The following is a 25,662-nucleotide window of genomic DNA, read 5'->3' as shown; positions in this document are numbered from 1 at the left end:
TTAGGAAAGCTGATCTTTCCAAAGTCCTCCAGCAGTGGTGTCCATGCCATCTTGTATAATGGCAATTGCATTCAAGCCCTTCTGCGATACAGCACAAATGTGTTTGTGTCCCTTGTTCAGTGGAAATACTTCCATGGCGCATTTGTGTTAGCACCATCCCTGGGGAGTTTTCCCTGTGTATTGTTCTCTTGGCGATAATTGTCCACTTTAAGGTCATCTTCATGGACAAGCATGTTGCTGGACTTGTCAATGGATCTTCTAGAAATTAGAACTGTTTTGGGACTACTATGTTTGTGCCCACTTGTACATCCGAAAAATTGTACACCCTCCAAGCCGATTTTAATGGGGTCACTGGTTGAGCCACCCGGGACACCTACAGGATCATACATTTCAACATGTATTATAAAGTTTTGTCTGCCACTTGATCTAAATCATGGGTTACTTCATACTGGGACAGGTTCCTAACATCAACATCAGGCAAAATTGAAACACTATTAAAAGAAGGGAGGGCTGTGTCTTATTGAAAGGCAATGTTAGCTCTTTTAACCAGGATAAAATCTTTCAGGGCCAATTTTGTTGTCAGCATTTGGGATATAACCTTTTCCTTTAACTATGTCCAAAACGCCATTTGTCAGGTCTAAATCACTTAGTAAATCTTTGATATTGTGCAGTATTTAAACACAATTTCCTTTTAGCTGACATTGATATAAACAACTGCAGGATATCAGGGGGATGTTAGAAATGTCAAAGAGTCCAGCCACTAATAGAAACCAGATCCAGTGGTGCAGAGTTTCTACTTAATACTGATAATGGACTTTTTAAAATACTGTGGGGAATGCTTGATTCGCTCAAAGGACAGGCAAAGTATGACTCCCCCACAGTAACTTGCAAGAAATAGGTAAGGCAGAAACACCACTGAAATCAGAGTTTTCAAATTGCGGTACCTTTAGGTTCTGTTTGTCATACATCAGAGGAGAATTTCACATTACACTCATAAATTGTAGAGTATGGTGGGACTGCACTAACTTAGAAAAGGCAGTTCTAAATGGGGGAAAAGCTGGTGATGGGTGAGGTTGGGGATCCTGGGAAAACTGGAGTGCATTGATTGAGGTTTGTGGGTGCAGAGGAGAAAAGGAGAAAGAGGGATATGCAGAGGCCAGGGAGTGAGGCAGAAGTTAGGCCGTGTTGAGGCTGAAGGCTAAGTGGGAGCGGAAAGGGAAGAGTGAGAAGAAGGAAGACTGGAGTGGAGTCAAGGGATTTCAGAGCTGGAGAGATACGATCCCAGGGCTTGAGGCCAAGGACACAAGACTTGCAGTCCTGTTCTGGATTAGTTGTAAAGGGCGAAGAGTGGGGGCAGGTAGATTAAGAAAGAGGTTGTTACAGTAATCCAGTCTGGAGAGAACCAAAGCTTGGGAGACAGTCAGCTTTTGAGGCAAGGAGAGGAAAGGCAGAGTACCTCATAGAAGGTGCAATAAAAGGTTTGACTTTTTGCAGACGTCAGAGATGTGAGTGGAGAAGGAAAGTGTAGAGTCAAAGATAACCCAGAGGTTCTTAGCCACATAAGTGGGAGTCGGGGGAGGGCCAAGTGAGGCCAGCCAGAGAGTGAGAGGAAAGGAAGCAGATGGTGTACCAATAAGGAGGATCTCAGTCTTGTTGGCATTTAGACATAGATCATTGGCGGCACACCAATTTTGAGTAACAAATTGGATAATCAGAGATGAGGGAAGGAGAGTAGGAGGAGGCTGAAGGAAGCCTGAAAATGAGTTGGGTGTCATCAGCATAGCACTGGAAAGTTGAACAGAAATTGGAGATGCAGTAGATGAGAGTTGCCAGGTATTGGTTGAAAAGCCAGGGCGAGAGGTTAGACCCCAGGGGGACACCACATGTGGAGAGAGAGATAGAAGATCAGAAGGAACCAAGTTGTACCTGAGAGGGTCAATTGGAAAGAAAAGAGGTCAGCCAGGCCACAGCCTGATCAGTGATACCCAGGTTGTCACAGAGAGGATTGAGCAGGGTGGTATGGTTGACCGTGTCGAACGCAGAGGAGACATCAAGTAGGATGAGGACAGAGGGAATGTTAGAGTCAAGGTTGGAAAGCAGATATTCATGGATGTTCAGGAGAGCAGTTTCTGTGCTTCTGGCAGCTCTAACGCCAGATTGGTGGTCATGGATGGAGCCAACAGAGTCAGAATGAAGATTAAGCTGAGAGATGGCCAGCTTTTCCAGGAGCTTACCCAAAAAGGGAGTAATGGAAATGCTCTGTAGTTTGCAAGACAAGATAGATCAGCAGTGGATTTCTTGAGGTTAGGATGCACAAGGGAGTGCTTCAGAGGGGAGGGTAAAGAGCCAGAGGCAAAGGAGAGGTTGCAGAAATCGGCAAGGGCTGGAGCAAGGGTGTCAATGTGGTCCTTAATGGTTTTAGAGGAACAGGGATGGACCTGTTTTGATGATGTTTTCATAGAACGGAATTGTTTAGCTATCTCCTCAGGGGAGAAAAGAGGAAAGGAGGAGAAGGAGGGTGTGGCGTTAGCTGAGGGAGGGTCAGCAAGCTGAGAGAGAGGAGGAGGGGGAGTGGAGGAGAGGTTAGACAGGATGTCCTGGGTTTTAGAGATAAAGTGAGAGATGCAAGGGCATTGCAAAGGGCGACAGGAGGGGTCGAGGCTGCCGCAGGGTTGGCCAGCTCCTTGCAGATTTTGAAGGATTTGGCTGAATTGTTAGATGCCGCAGGGACGCAGAGAGGTACTGGGAGCTATTTACAACCCTCTCAGGTGCAGGCCAGTAGAAGCAGTTGGAGGCAGAGTAGTAGTAGGAGCTGTGAGCGGGAGTTACAAAAGCAAAAGATGCCTGGACCATAAATGGTGTGTATGCGAAGCTGGGTCCTGAGAGGGTCCTCAGAGCACGAGCTCTGAGCTTCAGAGGTCGTGCAGCGGGAATCAGTATATTTGCAGACTGTTTCGAAAGAGAAATAGACTTTCTTAATTGCTTGTTCACTCCTGGTGGCTGGCAAGCACTGATTACGATGGACCAAAGCAGGCTCCTTTTCCAGGTGGCACGGACCATGGGAGAGCAAACAAAGGGCCAGGAGCCTTTAAAGCAGGAAAAGAAGCAGAAGCAGCATCGTGCACGGATGCGAGTGAAGAACCAGTGAATTTGCCTATGTCTGGAAACCCAGGAATGTTTTGTAAGTTACCGCTAGCTTCTAATGACATTTTTGAATATTGAGCTGATGTTAAGAAGTCAAATGGGCAGAGCAGAAACATTGTGAACAAAAGAGAAAGAAAAGTTAATGATTAATTGCCAATATAAAAAGAGGGAAAAACTTGGACGAGCAAACCAGAACTGTCAATGCCAAAGCCAAGAGAAAGTGGTTCTTAAGCAAGCCCCTTTTTACCGTCATTATGAAAGTCCAAAGAGGGCAATACAACAGCAGAACGATTACAAAAAATATTGCTTAAGACAAAGAGGAGCAAATGTGATAAAAGAAGATTGTTCACAGTTTTGGGCCTGTAAGGATATTTGGCGTGTTACAGCACAGAGTACAGCACTACTGCACAGGTAGCATTTTTTATGCAGCACCACTACATGGGTGTGGTGCATTGCTATATGTGTTGCCAGAGTAATATGGACATATAAGTAAAGACAGGCTATTCAGTCAAAAACGATTTTTACATATAAGATGCAAATCCATTTTTACAGTTAAAAGGACACATCTGCACATTCAAAATGCATACTATTTTTCACCTGAAATGCCTATGTTGCAAGAGACACATTTGAAAATTAATAACTAACCTTATTAACAACTAACCTGACTAATAAAACTTCATTTAACATAACCCACTAATAAAAATGTGTCTCCACTGCAGAATTAGGCCTACTCTGAAAGTGAACTTTTAAACGCACATTATTTTTTTTTCTCTGCTGCTCTGTCAACATAACTACAGGAAGCAAAGAGCTCGAAGGAGCAGGAAATCAGTTTGTTACAATTGCCACTGTAGAGGTGAGCCATTGTGTAGTGAGGGAGGAGATGACATGATTGATTCTGATTGGAGCAGCGTCATAGCAAGTATCATGCTAGAGGCTGTGATTAGAACTTTGCTGGAGAAGCTTGAGAAGAGGGGGATGAGTCGACATCTTGCAGAGCTGGGAGAAGGATCTCTTTCCTGGCTGGGGCATTCCTGCTGCAAAAGCTGAGAGCCCCAGGCAATAACCCCGGTTTGAGAACGGCAGACGCTTGTTCTCACTGGGGTTGATCTTCAAGGGAGCCAAATTCAGAAAGAGAATAGCCGGAGAAAACTCATGCTGAACAGATAAGGTAATTACAGAAGCGAGTGGGAGCTGTGCGAAAGTGCGCAAAGCTGTTCAGTCAGTGTATTAGAGGGAGTCTCAGTCTCTTATTAGCATATTTAATGTTACCAATTGGATATATTCTCGCAGCTCTCTGTTTATTTTAACACAAATAATGTTGTACCATTTTATTTATTTCTGTAAAAAAGTTAAACTGTGTTTAAATGAAATTTCTATAATACAAAAATATTTGAAAACAGATAGCTAGTGTGTATTATTTTTCTCTTTCATTTTGCATGGGGAAAGGTTTAAACGTGGGTAGATTTTTAAACAGTGCAATTGTCATTTTAAAGCAGATGTGTGCATGATTCTATTCAGTATGGACAGTTGTGAGTGACTGTTTGTAGCATAGCCTGTTGGAGGTACATGAGTCAACGGGAAGAGAGACTCTCTGGACATAGTTCCCTACCGTATATGAGGTAGTGGAAATTACCACAAAAATACCACAATTGCCCATGGTGGCACACAACACTAACACTGAAAATGTGGTATCCCTAAAATGTAGGCCTGAGGTCTCTCTAGTGATCAAGAACAATCTAGATAAAAAACAAGGGATGTTGGATATTGGGGCCACAAATAAACCAACCACTATACCAACCAACCACGTAAACTACTGTGCATACCATCTAAATAGGTCTGAATTCTGAAATAATGCAATGTATTATTGTCATGTGTGACCCAATATGAATACAGAGAGTCATTATTGCTAAAGGTATTTTGGCGGTAAGAAAATACCGCAAAGCCCCAAATATCCACAAAATAGCCAACAGGCCATACAGCAGCACAATTATTATACTGAGTATTGCCTAAATCAAAAAAGAGCAGGAGTGGGAGAAAGTTGTTATCAGTACTTGGTTAATGCAAGTGTGGGAAAACAAAATTGGCAGGAAGGCTGTCCTTCTGACCGGAGGTATTCAGGAGGAGAGGAGCATAACCTGCATTGCAAGTGGCAATTAAAAGTGTGGAACAAACAACACCAATGTGTCTCATGTCTTCCCAAAAGGAGTCGTCAAAACTGATGGTGTGGAACAGGGATGGACCTGTTTTGATGATGTTTTCATAGATCGGAATTGTTTAGCTATCTCCTCAGGGGAGAAAAGAGGAAAGAAGGAGAAGGAGGGTGTGGCGTTAGCTGAGGGAGGGTCAGCAAGCTGAGAGAGAGGAGGAGGGGGAGTGTAGGAGAGGTTAGACAGGATGTCCTGGGTTTTAGAGATAAAGTTAGAAATGCAAGGGCATTGCAAAGGGCGACAGGAGGGGTCGAGGCTGCCGCAGGGTTGGCCAGCTCCTTGCAGATTTTGAAGGATTTGGCTGAATTGTTAGATGCCGCAGGGACGCAGAGAGGTACTGGGAGCTATTTACAACCCTCTCAGGTGCAGGCCAGTAGAAGCAGTTGGAGGCAGAGTAGTAGTAGGAGGTGTGAGCGGGAGTTACAAAAGCAAAAGATGCCTGGACCATAAATGGTGTGTATGCGAAGCTGGGTCCTAAGAGGGTCCTCAGAGCATGAGCTCTGAGCTTCAGAGGTCATGCAGCAGGAATCAGTATATTTGCAGACTGTTTCAAAAGAGAAATAGACTTTCTTAATTGCTTGTTCACTCCTGGTGGCTGGCAAGCACCGATTACGATGGACCAAAGCAGGCTCCTTTTCCAGGTGGCACGGACCATGGGAGAGCAAACAAAGGGCCAGGAGCCTTTAAAGCAGGAAAAGAAGCAGAAGCAGCATCGTGCACGGATGCGAGTGAAGAACCAGTGAATTTGCCTATGTCTGGAAACCCAGGAATGTTTTGTAAGTTACCGCTAGCTTCTAATGACATTTTTGGATATTGAGCTGATGTTAAGAAGTCAAATGGGCAGAGCAGAAACATTGTGAACAAAAGAGAAAGAAAAGCTAATGATTAATTGCCAATATAAAAAGAGGGAAAAACTTGGACGAGCAAACAAGAACTGTCAATGCCAAAGCCAAGAGAAAGTGGTTCTTAAGCAAGCCCCTTTTTACCGTCATTATGAAAGTCCAAAGAGGGCAATACAACCACAGAACGATTACAAAAAATATTGCTTAAGACAAAGAGGAGCAAATGTGATAAAAGGAGATTGTTCACAGTTTTGGGCCTGTAAGGATATTTGGCGTGTTACAGCACAGAGTACAGCACTACTGCACAGGTAGCATTTTTTTATGCAGCACCACTACATGGGTGTGGTGCATTGCTATATGTGTTGCCAGAGTAACATGGACATATAAGTAAAGACAGGCTATTCAGTCAAAAACGATTTTTACATATAAAATGCAAATCCATTTTTACAGTTAAAAGCACACATCTGCACATTCAAAATGCATACTATTTTTCACCTGAAATGCCCATGTTGCAAGAGACACATTTGAAAATTAATAACTAACCTTATTAACAACTAACCTGACTAATAAAACTTAATTTAACATAACCCACTAATAAAAATGTGTCTCCACTGCAGAATTAGGCCTACTCTGAAAGTGAACTTTTAAAAGCACATTCATTTTTTTTCTCTGCTGCTCTGTCCACATAACTACAGGAAGCAAAGAGCTCGAAGGAGCAGGAAATCAGTTTGTTACAATTGCCACTGTAGAAGTGAGCCATTGTGTAGTGAGGGAGGAGATGACATGATTGATTCTGATTGGAGCAGCGTCATAGCAAGTATCATGCTAGAGGCTGTGATTAGAACTTTGCTGGAGAAGCTTGAGAAGAGGGGGATGAGTCGACATCTTGCAGAGCTGGGAGAAGGATCTCTTTCCTGGCTGGGGCATTCCTGCTGCAAAAGCTGAGAGCACCAGGCAATAACCCCGGTTTGGGAATGGCAGACGCTTGTTCTCACTGGGGTTGATCTTCAAGGGAGCCAAATTCAGAAAGAGAATAGCTGGAGAAAACGCATGCTGAACAGATAAGGTAATTACAGAAGCGAGTGGGAGCTGTGCGAAAGTGCGCAAAGCTGTTCAGTCAGTGTATTAGACGGAGTCTCAGTCTCTTATCAGCATATTTAATGTTACCAATTGGATATATTCTCGCAGCTCTCTGTTCATTTTATCACAAATAATGTTGTACCATTTTATTTATTTCTGTAAAAAAAGTTAAACTGTGTTTAAATGAAATTTCTATAATACAAAAATATTTGAAAACAGATAGCTAGTGTGTATTATTTTTCTCTTTCATTTTGCATGGGGAAAGGTTTAAACGTGGGTAGATTTTTAAACAGTGCAATTGTCATTTTAAAGCAGATGTGTGCATAATTCTATTCAGTATGGACAGTTGTGAGTGACTGTTTGTAGCATAGCCTGTTGGAGATACATGAGTCAACGGGAAGAGAGACTCTCTGGACATAGTTCCCTACCGTATATGAGGTAGTGGAAATTACCACAAAAATACCACAATTGCCCATGGTGGCACACAACACTAACACTGAAAATGTGGTATCCCTAAAATGTAGGCCTGAGGTCTCTCTAGTGATCAAGAACAATCGAGATAAAAAACAAGGGATGTTGGATATTGGGGCCACAAATAAACCAACCACTATACCAACCAACCACGCAAACTACCGCGCATACCATCTAAATAGGTCTGAATTCTGAAATAATGCAATGTATTATTGTCATGTGTGACCCAATATGAATACAGAGAGTGATTATTGCTAAAGGTATTTTGGCGGTAAGAAAATACCGCAAAGCCCCAAATAACCACAAAATACCCAACAGGCCATACAGCAGCACAATTATTATACTGAGTATTGCCTAAATCAAAAAAAGAGCAGGAGTGGGAGAAAGTTGTTATCAGTACTTGGTTAATGCAAGTGTGGGAAAACAAAATTGGCAGGAAGGCTGTCCTTCTGACAGGAGGTATTCAGGAGGAGAGGAGCATAACCTGCATTGCAAGTGGCAATTAAAAGTGTGGAACAAACAACACCAATGTGTCTCATGTCTTCCCAAAAGGAGTAGTCAAAACTGATGGTGTGGAAAGTCAAAAGTCTTTACAAACTGCATGAAGTAGAACTGTGCCACAGAGGTTCTTGTAGTAGCGTAAGTAGCTTCATTGGTCTTGGTAGGTGAGTACACCAAGGCTGTGTGGTGGTAGACCTGGCAGGTGAGTTGACCAGGTGGAAGTTAATGAATTACTGTGGTGTGGTTACCAGTTTTGAAGAAGTAGTGGCAAGACCACAAAAGCATATTGTGAATTGTTATGAAATCATCATGACAAAATTAACATTGCTGAAGCAAGTATTTAGTGAACTGTGAAGAATCATCCTAACAAAGGAAATGCTGTGGATAATGATGAACATGGAAGTATTCTTATTTTCTGAGAAGAAGTTGTGTTGAGCTTGCTGCCACAAGTGGGGCGATAAAGGACTTGTTGAATATCTTGAACTGTTGATCAAGTCCAAGTGAGATGCTCACTGGAGCAAGAGGAAGATTATTGGAGATTTTTTTTTACAAGAAGGGATGTCCTTACTCTTTCGAACTGTTGATTGAAATCCTGTTTGAATCTGGGGAAGGGGAATTCACCCAGGTTACAAGGAGAAACAGTCATCAGGTTGTGAACAAAACTGTTATTTGTATTTTTAATTGCCAGATATTACCTTGTTCAATATTTCTTGTACAAGTGTGAGGGACAGAATCCTTTTGTTAGAGTGTTTCCTTTAGTTTATTGTGTAGGCAGGGAAATCCTTGTTATGGTAGAGGTAGTGAACGTTTATCCAACCTTGACAATTTAATAAATTGGCATCTCGTGAGAAACCTTCACTAGGTTGTCTGCCTCACATTTCTGACCCCTCACAATAGGCATCATTCATAAGGCAATCGAGTGCTGTAGTGGGAGGGGAGGTCAAGAAATTCCAGGCTGCCAATGATAGCGACACATTCCAACATTGTATGTGCATATTTTAAAGATCAGATAAGGCCAGATATCTAACCAGACCCTTTTGGTATATTTCTGCTTCCCTTCAATAAGGTACAAAATGAGGATCCGTTAGCTAAACTTGAGGTGACTAGAAAATTAGACCAGCTTGGGGGGTGGGGTGATATATTTATCTTGCCTAGAGAGATTCATCACAAGCCCCACAACTAGATTAGTAAAAAAAATAGAGTTTCTGATTTGGTGTGACACATAAGAGGAGGTTTTTGTGATTGATGATTCCATCCCTTTGTCAAATACATTTTCTGTCCTTGATGTGGAGATGGAATTGGTCAAACCAACTCTGAATCAGGATAATCTGTCTCTTAGTTTTATTAAAATAAAAGAAGCAGGGAACAAAGAATGGGGAGTATGTGTACCAGTGCTAGGACCTGGTGTAGATAAACTAGGGGGACCCGTTCCCCTGACCTTGGTTGAATGCTCAACATGTACTCACTTATGCAGACTAGCTGCTATTATGCAGACGAAATAGCAGAATTAAAGAGGTCTTGTCTTGCAGTGCACAATGTCCCACAGAGAAGTAAAAAGAGACTTAAGACGGTTTCATTAGGTCTGACTGACCATTTCAGTGGATGAATGGGAACCTTCAGTTTTCAAAAAAGTACTTATAAAAATCCTCTACCTGTTTTACAACAAATGTATATCCTGGTAAGACACACAAAAGGATGATTTTCTATCATAAGAAGTGATATTTTGGAATATAATCATGATGACAATCTGGGGAAACCACAATTTGAAGGGATGAAGAAATTATTAAAAGATTAATTTTAGCAGGTCTTCTATCAATTGAATATCATTCACTACTTCCTTTTGGATCCTCCAATCAACTACATTTGCCAATTTGTTATCTATTAGCAAAGACAATGGAGGTTAACCAGGAATGGACTGCACTGCCGGGGAGTTCTGAGCAGGTCACATGCAGAGGTATAGAGGGATATGTAAGTGATCTGATTACTTTTGATGGACCTTATGTGCCTTCTTTGGCATGTTCTCTGTCCGGAGCCCTCCGCTCTTATAGAGTGAATGGGTGCACAATGAGTGAACCATTCAAAATAATTTCTTGGAACATCGCCAGTTTAGGAAATACATGAGTGGATATTGACTGGCTGAACGTTATTATGCAATCTATGATTATTTTTCTCCAGGAAACATGATGCATCGATATTCCCTATATTCAAGGTTTTATGTCTTAGTTTAAACCCGCCCTGCATGAGCCTAAAATAGCCAAGTAAGGGAGTATTAATTTTGGTGTCAGTGGAGCTAAAAGTTTCAATCTTAGTGATTAATATTGCCTCTAAACACTAACAGGGACTTGTTTTTAAATGTAATAATGACCTGGAATGTGTTATTGCTTACTATATATTAACGCCATTCACTGGAGATGGTACATTTTTTGTACTTTCTGTTCTGATCATTAAGTGAAATATAGCGCTCCAGTTTTAACAATGTAGTGTTCATACATGTTTTTAATATCCATGTTTAATTACTTGCTGAGAGGGAAGATATACATAGTAGTGAGGATGATTTAGGGGGACTACCTGTTCCACAGTTCTACAACCATCAAGGCATTATATATCATCAAGGCATTGTATATATGCTTTACACCATGCAAATATTTTTATTTGTCAGGTTTTAGATCGTGTATCAGCTGCTGGAGGGAGGTTACTGCGGATCTGCCAACTTTTCAAGCTCAGGAACAAATGAGTTATATTGATTATATTTTGCTTACCCTAACTGCTTGTACTGATCAATTTTAGAGCAAACCATTCATAAAAAGCAACCATGTCCCATTGATGGTATTACAGGGACTGGGAAATTAGAAAAACAATGAATGTACAAAGATACTAAGCTTAAGGTAACACACACCAATCAGATCATTAAATAGTGCAATTTATCAGTTGATATTTTTATACCGAGGTTGTATTATGAATTGTTACCTCTTTTTTTAGCAACCATTCTTTATAACTCTTCTACTCCCATGGACCCTTTTAGTATATACGATTCATTATCTGAGTGTATCAAACCCTTTGTACCAGTACCTGCGGATAAGTTATCGGGAAACAACATAAAGCAGTTGTCTGGTTCGATTAGGACTGTGTCTGTCTTGACTCAGGCCCCAAAAACAGATTATTATCAAACACATAGTGGCATGAAGAGAACATAAAACAGTGATTGCAAATAAAAGAAGACCCATGAGGACAAATGCAAAGTCTTAGAGAGACTCCTGTGACTAAATATCAGAAACACTTTTGGGAGATAGCAATTAAAGGAGAGACTTATTCCGCTAATGTCCCCCTTCAAGCTTATCAGCGAGGATGTGGTATGGGAATTTTAGAATTATCTATGGACAGAAAAATATTGATGTAGATGCTGGGATGCCCAATGTTAATGCTTCAGACAGTACAATTCCTACACCCTTCCTAGTCTTCACGATGAAAGAGATTGAGACTGATCTCAATATTGAGCACCAGGGCAAAGCCCTGTGTCCCGATTCAGTACTAATTGATCCAAAAGGATCCCTTTCTTGTTTATTGTATTTAATTCAATCAATCAGACAGGGGCCTCCCTGTCTAGCTTGAAGGGGGCACAAATTGTACTGATTTTTAGACTAGGTAATTGTGCAAGTTCCATGAATTATCAACCTCACTACTTGAGAGACTGTATGGCAATAATATATCCAAATAATTTAACAAACTGATTAGACGCCTGGTGCAAAGAGTCAATGATCCTATTGAATGTGCAGGCCACTTTATATTTCAGAGATTTAACTTCTAGGAAAGACCAGGATTCTATTATATTTGTGTGGATCTATAATTGGCATTTGAAATTGTACCAAGAGACAATCTATGAGACATTTCAGAGACCTTACTAGTTCCATCTTGTTTGTTATTTGGGTCAAACTGATCAAAAGAGATTGCAGACAGAAAGAAGTATCTGACATGTACACAGTGTTGAAGGAGGATTACAAAGTAATCCTGTGCATGGCTAAGTACTCTCATCAGCAATCAGTAAATCGGCTCAACAGTGCAAGATGGGCCAGCACGATTCAATCTAAGCATGAGTCCATTCAAGGCCCAGTTGCTTCAGCCTCACCACTCCTTTTGAGATCATCAAGGTACAGTGTAATATCTATGACAAGCTACTTCTTGCCTCAAAGCAGAATAGCACATTGTTTTGTAGTTTTCTGCTAGGACTATTTGAAGGAATCTGAAAGTAATTCCTAAAGTATGTAGAATATTTGGGGGCATTTTGGAAAGGTGCATTTTCTAGCAAATGAATTGTAATTGAACCAAAAAAACAAAAGAATTTGTTATTTCCATCCTGCCTTCAATGCATGCCCTGTGTTACTCATCTCTGTGTAGATCTGGCTAGGGCTTCAGCTATATGCCAAAGATCCTTGATCAGTTTATAAAGGGATGAGGGTCCCATCAGCTGCTTCATTAGAAATGCCTGTGTGCATATTGGTAAAGGCTCTGTGAAAGGATAAGCCATTTTGTAGATATCACTGTGTAAGTTGGGGGAGAGTTGAACAATGGATGTTTGTCAGAGTTTTGTTTGGTCTGCCTTGCCTATTGCACTGACCATTGTTCCACCTATGTGAAGCAATTATTTTTATTTGTATGTTTTTGTTAAAGGAGCGGGATTCTCAGTCATGCAAGACTAACAATGGCAAATATGTTTTGGCCAAAAAGCATATGCAACCGTCTCCTCCCTCCACCCCCAGGGAACATTTCTGCTTAAGTTAAAGCGGGAAGCCTGTGCACAGAAGAGAGAAGAGGACATCTCTCAGAAGAGACAATGATTAATGAGTGTATCAACATAAGGATAGTCACGGCTTTTGTAGGATTAGTCATTTTTTTAGAATCCGGGGTCATCGTGTAATTTGGGTGACAAGAGTGTAACAGATGACCTCAAGAATCCACAGACAACAGAGGATGCGTTTTCACCATTATCATGATTAGAAATATGCTTCTTGGGAGCGTGTGGTGCACATGGACTGAGGGGTAGCCTGTCGATTCCCAAGTGATACTGGATCATCTAATTGCGGCTGTTTCACCATAATTAGTGAAGTGGGCGTTATGGCCTGTTTTTCACTGTGTTTTTTATGGGCTACGTTAGGGTGCATTATAAATCACATTTTTGGGTACTAGGATGGTTGGGCAGGGTTGGGGGTTATGGGATAGGCATGCTGCAAAAAATGCATATGCGATCAGATGGGCTTGATCCGTTTCAACATTCCTGTGGGTTCCGTCCACCATAGCCTATGTGTCCCAATTTCCCACAACAAAATACAAGATACAAATATTAAGCACCGTAACCCCTACTATCTATGCTTAATCTGGTCTAAGAGAAAGCTTAATGGCCTTGTTCTTCTCAATCTCTCTCTTTCTGTGGTTTTTATGAAAGGGACGCTTACTCTAGGTTGTTCTTGCCAATTTCGGTATCTCCAAGAAAATAAAGATTTCTTAGTTCTTCTCTTTCTCATTCTTTAACCCTCTTTTACGCCATCTCTCTCATGACTATGTTTCCTGTTCTCCCCTTCTTGCTATCACTCTTGCTCTCTCTGCTCTCCTCCCACCTTTAATTGCACGTGTCTCCTTCTCTCTCAATCTCTCTCCCTGCTTCTCTCTCCTCCCCCGTCCCACCATTCAGACCTTTTCCCACTCTTGACTTCTCTGTAGCATCAACTCTCACTTGTTCTGTCTCTTTCTTCTCCCATCTACCACCTTCCGTCCCCTATTCTCTGCCCACTGGTACTACTCTACCTCCTCTCTATCACTATGGACTGATCTCACTACCTCAGCTCACTTCCACCTTCATGCACATCACTAACATCTTCCCTCTCCGCCTTCCACTCAAACTCCTTTCTCTATCCCTCACAAAGTGTGCCAACCACTATCTGTTCATCTTCCTCCTGTCTGGCTGGGCGTTTATATGGAAGCTTAGCCCATGTCAGTCTTCCCCCAGACTCACAATGGTTGTTAAAGCCACCTGTCACCAGGGGTCAATCTAACCCTATCTTTTCCCCAGGTATTTGGGTTTGTACTATACAGCTTACAAAAATATTGGTAATATATTGGGACGCCCCACCCATTTTTGGTCTTCGCCGTACTCTCCAAGCTTGAAGGAAATGGTGAGCTATTTCCATGCATATTTTCCTTGACAGGTAAGCTCGTCGATTTTTGTCTGGTGGGACAATGGATAGAAGCCTATGCATGAATGGTTGGTGAGTGGAAGTAGCAAGCACTGTACAGTGTTCTGCTTTCTCATGTAGCTCCGGTCCAGATTCTGTCGACAGCCACCTTGAATCTTCTGGGATGTGTAGTTCTGAACAAGAAATAGAAGAGTCTAGACGAGAAAAGAGGCTGCGAGGCATTGTTGTTCAGACCATGGTACCAATGTTGTTACACCACAACACACTCTCAGGGGAGTCAGGGACTGGGGCCCCCTCAGGTTCGCCGCCCTGCCACTGGGGTAAAGAGGACTATGGAAACTGCTCTAGTATGTCATCCTACCCTAGGCTGGGAGGGGTCCCTGCTCCCCTTTTTCAGGTTCAAGACCCTGACCCTGTCACACAGTTTGTAGAATTTGACATGTAAGAACTAATTTGGTTAACCTTCCTTGTGCTTTTATATTTTTCCACCTATGTGCTTCATTTATTCTCCTTATTATAATGTTTTTAGCCTAAAAAGGTTGCAACATTCACCTCCCTTCACCATAATCTAGTCCAAGTAATACATTTAAAGTGTATTCTGGGTGAACCTCTACCATGCCCATCTCATGGGCCAAATTAATCCCATGGGAGGATTAAGTGGCCCTGCAAGATGACATGGGCCACCCCGAAAAAACAAAATAGCACCTAAACTCACACGCATGTTCTGTTGCAGGGGTTTTACTTTTGCAGGCCAAACAGTACTGCTAAATCTCCCAGAAGGATTTGGCAGCTGCAGTAAGTGCCAGTGACCCTATAAAAGTCCCTAGCCACTTCCCTTTAATAGATTTGGTTACGTGAACGAGAAGGAGTTCACATGCCAGGCCAACATGTGTTTTGCAGACTTTGGACGAGTTTGGTGATTTATTTGCTAGGGTTTCTGGTTTTAGTTCTTGATCCCTACTTGTTCCCTTTTACTGGTGTTTGTGTCTATTATGTCCAGTGTTGGTTTTTGTGTTGCTTTTGTAACCCCATTTTCCCTCATAAATAGTTAAAAATCACCAACGCAGGTTAACCCTGTCTGTTGTCTTCAAACGGTCCCCTTTAGTTCACTCCTAAAACTTGAAACAAGCAACAAATGATACCCTCTCCCAGTTTGTGCTACTAAACCCGTTTACTTATGCTTTACTGGGCCAAGTGCGGTCAGTTATATTTATTTCACTCTCCTTACCCTTTGAACAAACGTTTTTTTTAAATAAAACATTTTATATCGCTGCTTATTTGCGAGAAGCCTTAAACATCTTCCCATGGTGTATGAACCAGCAAATCCTTCTAATGATTTAGTAGACTTCCAATTGTCCATGTGAGTCCACGGAATGCATAGTCCTGCTAGCTAGGAATTTGCCCTTTTTGTCATTCCACTGTCATGGATGGAGAATCAACAGTGTGTATTTGACATGGGGGAGACTTATTGTATAGAAAATACGCCAAGCTGAAGAGCTGAAGAGGATGTGAAGTGAATTGATATTACACAACACCAGACGCCTAGTAACAATGTTTGAACATCATTTTGTATTTATTTATTTATTTTGCATTTTTAAAGCGCTCACACAGACCGGGCGCTGTTGCAGGATTTGTTTGTTTTTAGTTGCGTAGTTGTTTGTCTTAGTTGCGTATTTATAATGCACTTAAATGCCTGGAGGTTTCTAAGCACGGACCCGGGGTTTGAACCTGCGTTGCTTCGTGCCGTCTTGCTTCCAAGGCGATCACGTTGCCGCTGAAACTCCAATTCTTGTGAACTTCAGTGCTGGTCAAACCTTCGTGATAGCTTGAACATGCATGTTACTTGCTGTTGTGTTGCAGGGGCTGAAGTACACAAATAAATGTCATGTTTGCAGCTCCCGTTTATTGGGGGTAGCTGAAAAGCTGAAAGAATTGCCAGCGACCGTGTCCATGGTGACAGTGGCCTATGTATTAGTATACGTAGACTAAGGCAGGGAGTTCACTAGACTCTGGGGCCCATGTAAATCCACCCGCTCCATGAAGCAGGCCCTGGACACGTATACAGGGGATCCCACAGATCCTTTCTTTCCTCCACAGCCTAGGTAGCAGGGTTGCCCCGACACCCTATGTGTCCTTTCTTGAAGTTTTAACATTTTCAATACTAACTACCTCAAACTCTATTGGTTTAATAAGTCAATTTTATTTTATATTGAGACACCTCAACTCCTTGTTAATAATCAAAGGATTACTACCTCATTCATAGATAAACAAAAAACATGCAGCCCCATTCGGACTCCATGGGCCTCGTTACACGGTAGGCGGTAAGGGATTACCGGCACCGGTAAGGGCACCGATGCCGGTAATCCTTCATGGACTTCATGGACTCGCTCCTCCCTATCTTGAGCAAAGGATTCACAAACAAACAGCGTCCAGACCCTCCAGAGCCGCCTATGCCAATCGCATCCTGACTCCTCACACGCGTAGAGTGCGTGCTGGGGGCTCAAGTTTCCCAACTATGACAGCCTCTCCCTGGAATAACCTTCCAAATGAGATCAGATCAATTGAATCCCATGCTGCCTTCCGCAAGGCACTAAAAACTAGGCTCTTTGTCTAGAGGGCTTCCCTTTGTATGATCCCTGTCATATGCTCCTGCATTGAATGATAAACTGTATAATACTGTTATGTAACTGTACCATCTAAAGCCAACGTTATTTACTTTTTGGGCCGCTTTTTGTAACCCTCAAGCAAGCCTTCTTAAGTATCCTTGACAGCGCCTCTATGCCCGTGGGCTGCAGCGCGCTCTACAAATGCAAAATAAATAAATCCCTTACCGCCCTACTACGAGGTCCCTTAGCGGGTCCCTCCCCTAACGCCTGGTTTTACCAGGCGTTATGGAAGGGACCCGCTAAGGGACTTCAGAACTAATAACTGTACCACAAATTGCGGTACCGTTATTAGCTCCTTCCCCATTCCTATTGAGCCCTATGGGGGCTCAAATGGGAATGGGGAATGGTTCCCGGAATAGGGACTTACCGGGTCCTCCAGGGTCGGAATGACCCGGTAAGTCCCTATTCCGGGAACACGGACCCGGGATGCAGTAAGGGGGTAGCCATGGCACTAATAGCACCATGGCTACCGCCTACCGTGTAATGAGCCCCCATGCTGCATAATGAAATATAATAACACCCTTTTCAATACTGCAGACCATATAGTGGCAATGAAAACTAACATATTTATGTTCAGATCCCAGAATAATCCCTGGTTTACATTAGACTTATGCTCTCATCGTAATAAAATTAGAGCCCTTGAAATAATGATTTGGAACAGCTCTCTTCCTCGAGCTGTACTGAACTTAAAGCTGCTCGTAAAATCTCTTCCACAGTCATCATCGTGTGTAAATAAACCTTTTACTTTACTGAAACAGAGGCTGCTGAAAATGCTGCTAAGGCTGTCTTCAGCATTTTGAGAAATCTTGAAAATCTGTCTCCATCATAGCAACTCCATCGGAGGCTGGTGCAATGGTGGGTAAAACTGCCTCCACTAATATGATCCCCATTGTGAGGGCTAAGATCTCTCACTCTCATGCTTCCTTATCTGTAGCCCATAGACAGTGATTGTCATGCAGTCCAGAATTATTTTAGTTTTCTGCTAAACGCAATAGATACAATTCCTCAAATCAGTGTGAAACTGAACATCGCGACTTTTGTCTAAGGGATCCTTGTCCACCCGTAGTGACAACAAAAATGTCCTACAACCTTTACTCCCCTCATCATAGACGTTATAAGCATTTCTTTCCGTAAGGGCACTATCACTACTAATCGTGAACAAGTATTGGTCAACAAGTATGGGTCGCTGCGCTACTTAAAAAACAATCTTCGTTTACGCTAACCACTATGAATTATAAATAAGGCTTCCGGTTTTATGGTTTTGAATGTTTCTACTATTTCCGTCTGTATTCATCCATATTTCTTTTTTTGGCCTTTTTTTTCTGTATTTATCCACATTTATTTTTTGTCATATAAAAAGATAATTCGCCACCAGTATTTATCCGAATGTATTAACATTAAAAAAATGCATTTATTAAAGCACACATGCAGCGATATATAGGGAAGAAATGCTAGCTCAATGTTTTCCATAACACCAAACCGTTGCTCCTTTGACCTCTGCTGCCTTCAGGTATATGCTGTCAGCAATTTGAAGCACTTTAATGCTATTTTCATTCAAAGTTTACATTCTCCATGCTGCTACTCTGGAATGTGATTGGCCTGCGATGTATGAGTGACATCATAGAGAACCAGACAGAAAGACCTGTTTTCCGTTTTTTATCATTTTTATAAATAAATACAGACAGAAAGCAGATATATTTCTGCATGTATTTATGTGTAAAAATCAGTAAAAACTGAAAACTGGTAGTCTTAATTACAAATAAATCACTGCTCTGTCCTTCCTCTTGAGGATTCTGGATAAGACCACATATGTGCAAATCCTGAGCTTTGTTGAAGGTTATCCGTTCTTGGCAATTGGCAATCAGACTTTGGCCTTGTAGGGGTACAGAAAAAACTCCCTTGGATGTGAGGGATTTCACCCACATCCAGAATCTGGATGTGGGTGAAACTGACCTTATGTTATTAGACCTGTGTGTCATGGCTACTATTAAATATTTATATATGTATGACATCAAGCCCCTTCATGGCTTGCATGTACAGTCTGGAGTCAAATTCCACAAGGGCAGCAGGGGTTGCAAATTCCACTCAGGTCCTTTTTAGATTGAATGGAGACCCTGATACAAACCATGGGAAAGTAAAAGCTCTGCTTGGCAATACTGAACAATGCAACTTAACCAGACCGTGACGGTAGATCAGCAATCGCTGGTCAGAAATATAAGCGTATCTATGCTGATTATCCATCACCGACATTAGTAACACTAGAATTGTCGCAGCCACGCCCAGGCATGAAGATATCACTCAGGTGCTTCATAAATGATTCAGGCTTCCGGTTGGGTCCAGAGCCAAACTCACTGCATGAAGAACGTACACACTTTAGATGTTCTTGCTGGGCCAAGAAAACAAGTCCTTCTATACTCGCTGGACTTTGAAGGTGATGGAGTTGGTGGAGTTGGTGCTGAGATTTTCAGATCTGATGATTTACACTTTCACATCTGCCTGGCTGTGTTTGAAAGTCCCAGTAAAAAGGATGAAGAATAACCTTTTCTTTCCGACCTGTCAATGGAACTGTGACATGTTCCCACTTATTCTCTTGCAAAGCATTACTCTTTGCCAAGATCATGTGTTGCAGTATGGAATTAGATGGGTCATCTTTATTTTTCTCATCATCATCACCACCATTATTCTCAGACTCATCAGTGGGAGTGGATGTTGGTGGAGCAGGGGAGAGGAACTCCCCATGTCCTGAACCTCTGCACTGTGTGTTGTTTCTCTTGGCCCATCTGTAGGTACAATTTATTTATTTTTTATTTATTTGCATTTTTAAAGCGCTCACACAGCCCGGGGGCCTCAATGCGCTGTTACAGAATTTTGTTGTTGTTGTTGTTTTCTTAGTTGCATATTTATAACGCGCTTAAATACCAGAGGTTTCTAAGCGCGGACCTGGCGATTGAACCTGTGTTTCTTCATGTCGTCTTGCTTCCAAGGTGAGCATGTAGCCACTGAGCTATCCTCCCGGGGACAATATGCAACTCCTCTCCACCTTCTGCCCAAATAAAAAGGTCTATAACTCCTCATCCTCTGGGTGAAATATATGATAATGCACTACTTTATCATGCACATTAAGATGATGTGTGGACAAAGGTGCTGCTCCACATTGAAAAATGTATGTTTTACCATCCACACTTCTGATATCTCCAGGAACACTTCAAGTAATGTGGCTGATAGTAAATGCTCTTGAGCCAAATCCCTACCTCTCCTCCTGGCAATTATAGATGCACCGGACATGATGGCAATCAAAATGGTTACTTCCCCATGGCTTCAAGAAGATAACACTTGTTTTGCACACTGAGTTACAGCCACTGAATATAAACTCCTGCCTCCCAAAAATTCTAAGTATGTTTTCTCTGCAACTAGCATTTCTTCTCTTACATCACAAAATATGACCCATTGAATTACAGCCACTGAATGTAACCTCCTTTTGCCTCCATATATTTCTGAGATATTTTCTCTGCAGCCAGTATTTTCTCCCACACATGAATAGAGAGTTCCAGACACCGAATATAGGTTTCTCCTGCCTCCAAAAAATTACAAGCCTATTCTTCAGCCGCTAGTATATTCTGTAATTTATCACAAAAATATGGCACATTATTTTACAGCGACATTGTCATGTGCCCTATATGACTTTACTTCTGTCTGACACCACTATTACTCAAAGGTATTCCTTGCTTCAATTCTGTCACTATGTCATTTCTCCTGAGGGTCCCCATTGTTGCCTATATCTGCAAGACTTCCATGTTATTTTGCTCCACTGTGCGTCAACCACACTCCTGTCCACTCTGTGGTATTCCCCGCTGCTATTTCCATTCAACTGAGAATGTTTCCCCACTGCCGCCTACTCCTACATGCTTCCACATAGTTATTGCCCCACTGTGATTTAGTCCCAGGTGATGCCTGTTGCCAAGGATACCAGCCCACTTTAGGTTACTCCAGGATTGGATGAATATGTCCCAGGCCGCACCAGTGTGATGTCAGCATGGTTACTTACACCAGATGCGATGCTCAAATGCCCATCAGGGTCTCCACTCCCCACTCCTCCCACTGGCATGCTCAAGTGTTACTTTCCACCTCATAATATGAATACCATGTGAACCACCTGCACACGCAATTCAACTCCCCCCTCCAACACACATCAAGACATCAGACCTCTATGCCTCTCCCATCAACATGTGTAATTCAGTCCAAACCAAGGCACACTCGCACTGCTGGCATGCAAGACTCCCTTCTGGATAAAGGTACCTCAAGTGCTCACAGGAAAACACACTTGCATGCATTCCTTGGGTACTTCCTAACTGCATGTGCTAACATAAGAGCAAAGATATGTAGCATGTATCACCGCTAACCAAATTGAACCCCCTTCTTTTTCTGGTCCTGTAGAGCCAAGAGATGATGGAAATGGCAGCGGAGCATAGTGTCAAACCTAATAACATGACGTGAAATATCTTATTATAAGCTCCTGCTGCCTCCAAATACTTCTACAACGTATTCAAGTCAAGTCAAACAAGTTTATTCGGATTTTCAAAGAAATCCATCAAACACAAAAAAAAATGCAGAAACATCACAAATAGGCACTTACATTCACTACTCCCAAATAAAAACAATAACTCCACAGTTCATTAAATCCGTAATTCTGTCCCAAAATGACCCTTTACGGTGGCCTCTCCACCAAGGTACTTAAACGATTACGACCCAGAGGGATAAGGTTAGCGCCGGACAGTGGGGATGACCACACAATTGGCCGCCAGGTGCACCCGGACCCTGTATCCGGATATGGACTAATTAAGATCCCACTCCTGGGTGTCCTGCCTGCTCCCTCACGTTGTCCCAGGACTTCGTTTGCTACACTCGGGTCCCTAAAGGCCAATTCCACAGTATCCCAGGGCTGATTCCCCCAACTAGGTACTCTGACACAACCCACCATGGATTCCCTTTGCACTGAAGCACAACCTTTAGTGGACCGTAGCCAGTGTAAGGTTTTATTTAACAGGGCATCCTTGGATTCATACACATCCCTCGCCAGTTTGGGAACCCCATGAAGGAACACCCTAGCGTGTTTGAGCTGACAATGAGGTAGGGGCTGGAAGGGAGCCCCACTACCCCGTGGACCATACACTCTCTTTTTCCCTGGGTAGGTACATTGTGGGCCCTCTCTTTGTGGAACGTAGACCCGCAAGGGGGTAGGCTTTGCTTTGGGGTCGGGCGACCTGCGGGGCTCTTTCAATTTGGCACTTCTTACACTGGGGTTGATGGCAATTGCTGGTCCCGCGTTCCCCCGCCCCAAACTAAGGGAGGCGGTTGTAGGAACTACAGTTACAGGGCTCAGGGTAGCCTGTTCCCCCTGATATACCCAAGAAGGGTCAGGGGGACCCTTGCCCATGTTTGGAGTAATCAGAGGCACCCCGTCCCTCAAAGCCCACCCCTTAGATTCTAAGAGGGATGAGAGCAAAGTTCTGATAGCTGCTAGCTCCACCAGCACTTGATTACATTTACAGCCGGCCCCCCTAGGTATAGAGACACCCCCGACTGGGGTGTCAGTACCTGTTCCAATGTCAATGCTAGTGCTACTACATGGTCGATCGATGGACCTAAGTGGGGAGAGATGGGGATAAGGGCTGGCTACTGAACAGGATGAAGACCCTTGCTCATTGCAAGGGTTACGGGAGCGGAGGGGATGGTTATGCATGGAGCCTTCGATAGGCTGTCCCTCCTCTGTGGGAATGGGGGCTGGAGAGGAACAGGACAAACCCACAGCCATTCCAGAGCCAAAGTTACGGTGGCAGTCCTCTACAACATCCTCTACAACATCTGAAGCATGTGCAAGTTCTGGACAAAACGCATTCAATGAGGTACCAGGGGAAATGCCAAAGGAGAGGCTGGATGGTTGACAGCCACTGGTAAACACTGAATGTCGAACCAGTTCCCCCTCCGTCCCCGGGCATGGCTCACCAAAGGCAGGAAGCGGAAATGATGGGCAAGATGTCATAGTGGGGGCCCGGAACTCCCCTGCAGCGGGGGTTGGACAAACTAACGTGCCGCCCTTGTTTGGGGCTGTATCTGCGAAGTCTCCCAAACTCAGCCGTCCATCCATGGTAACTTCTGTGGTTAGAGATGGCTCCTTGGTTACCACCTTAGTTGCTATAGCCCCTCTTCCCCCAAGTAGGTGAGACAGGCCAGCCTGACCACCAGCCTCTCTATCACCTCCAGCACAAAGACCTTCCAGATCAGTTTTACTGTCCCTTATGTCTTGGAGAGTTTGCTGGGCTTCTATTTCTAGTGAGGAAGAAGTGAGGTGGCTAGAAGAAGTCCCTTCCCCGACAACAGGGGCAGTATCGATGAGCGAGGAGACTGCAGTAAGGGCCTTGGCTCCAGTTGTTCCTCCTTGGTGGCTCAGTCTCTTAATAACCACAATTTTACGTGCTGATGACTGCTTAATACTAGAAGGGGCAGGCTCAGAGCAGCTCAGGAGTGGGGTGAGAGGCAAGGTGGGAGAGGGTTTCTTGAGTACAACATGGCCCTTGTGGGACCTTAATGACTTTAGTAGGCGCATGGCGGATCCCCCCAAGCCAAGACCTCAAACACAAAACAGTTCCAGGCTTTTACTCCTTTACTCCTTCGGGCACAGTCACAGAAGCACTCTCCTGCACTTACTTGCTCCCCAGCCGCGCCTTGAAAGGGCCTCCCACCATGAACGCCGAACACCTGCGGCGCCAAACACCGCGCCCTTGCCCCGCCGCGGGCTTCACCGCTGCGGGGACGTGGAGGGAGGCTTATGAGCCTGGGGGCGTGGCCTGAAAAGCAGCTGGAAGTCCTGCGGCGCCAAACACCGCGCCCTTGCCCCGCCGCGGGCTTCACCGCTGCGGGGACGTGGAGGGAGGCTTATGAGCCTGGGGGCGTGGCCTGAAAAGCAGCTGGAAGTCCTGCGGCGCCAAACACCGCGCCCTTGCCCCGCCGCGGGCTTCACAACGTATTCTCCGTAGCTAGTCTTTCCTCGGATTCATCACAAGATGACAGACTGAGTTACAGCCACTGAATATAATCTCCTTCTGCCTACAACCACTTTTTCTGTACAAGTATTATTTTTTGTTGTTGTCACAAAACTATTTGCACTGAGTTAAAGCCACTGAATGTAACCTCCTCCTGATTAGCAACAATTCTGGAATTGTTTCCTTCCTCAATAGTCACTGACAAGAAATGGATATGTAAGCTGCTCACTGGAATTCTCACTGTCCCTATTACTTGTCCATAGTAGTGACAGAAAGATGGACTATCCTATTTCAATTTTACACGACTCCCTTGACTAAACCCTGTTTTCATTTTGTACATCTCTCTCAACTCAATTCTGTTAATGTTCTACCTCCCCCTCAACTAAAGTGTGGTCCTTTAACAGCGGTAACAACCTACTGCCTCTGCCATTGCCAGCAATACTGATTCCAAAAACGGATCCATGCATGCCCCATTTATTTTAGTTTAGCCCGGTCCAACAAAACTGCCCTGCACAAACCCTGGATCCATTTCAGAAAACCCTGATTTTACCAAAAGGCCCAAGGTTCAGGTGATAGGCAACGTAGTAGACTATGTTCACCCAGGCCTATTAGAGAGACCTTCATCGCAGAAGGGAAGAATTCAACATTCCTGAAAATTAGCGATATGTATTATGAGTGTTTCATAGTGAAGGTTGGGTTATATCAACACCCAATTTGTAGAAGCCAGGGCAACTGTATACATTGGTAGGAGAGTTGTAGAAGGTTGTGTATTAAGAACTCCCTTTGACTTCACTGCCTAGTTCATTGATATTTTGTCACCTGTGTGATGCATTCATATTTATTCTTTATATATATTTAATGGAACCCTGCTGCTGCATGGTGCTTCTATGAACACTAGCAGTTCTTTTCTTTAGTTAAAATAACATGCAATGCTCTGCTACCTGCACCCCAAGCTAAATTCCCTATTGTAAATCCAGGATTACAAGTCACAGGATGCATGAAAAAAAACAGGTTTGAAATTCCATCTCCTGAATGGAATTGGGCATCTTGGCATTTATAAAAGACTAACCTGCTACACATGGGAGCGCATTAATACTCCCTCAAAATAGCAAAATGCCTGGTGAGTGTATGGTGGTGAAGGTTCTTGTATAAGATTGATCAATTGTAGAAGCCAAAGCAACTGTGTACGGTGGGTGGAGAGTTGTAGAATGATGCCTCTTAGGGCAACTAGATGGGGTGTTCAAGGGACCTGGGTATAGCCCAAAGCTACGGGATGCAGGAATGGGGAGAGGCGTGGGGAAGACATTGGCTTACCCAACCCCTCCTCTGAGGTTGGCAGGGGATTGCCCCAAGGGACAATCTGTTAAAATGGTTCTATATGAATTGACCTTTTTTTATTAAAGATCGATTTAGTTTGACCGATTTTCTTTTGATCGGAAATCAGTCATTGTAAAGGTCTTTTTCTCCTGAGACCTTTAAAATAAGACCGCCCCCTTTTTATATAATCCAGACTTTCAACCCCGAGC

Source organism: Ambystoma mexicanum, chromosome 12 (assembly GCF_040938575.1).
Source record: "Ambystoma mexicanum isolate Mex_15411 chromosome 12, UKY_AmexF1_1, whole genome shotgun sequence".
Lineage (NCBI taxonomy): Eukaryota > Metazoa > Chordata > Amphibia > Caudata > Ambystomatidae > Ambystoma > Ambystoma mexicanum.
The sequence above is the reverse complement of the archived record's forward strand: the minus strand, read 5'-3'. Positions refer to the sequence as shown.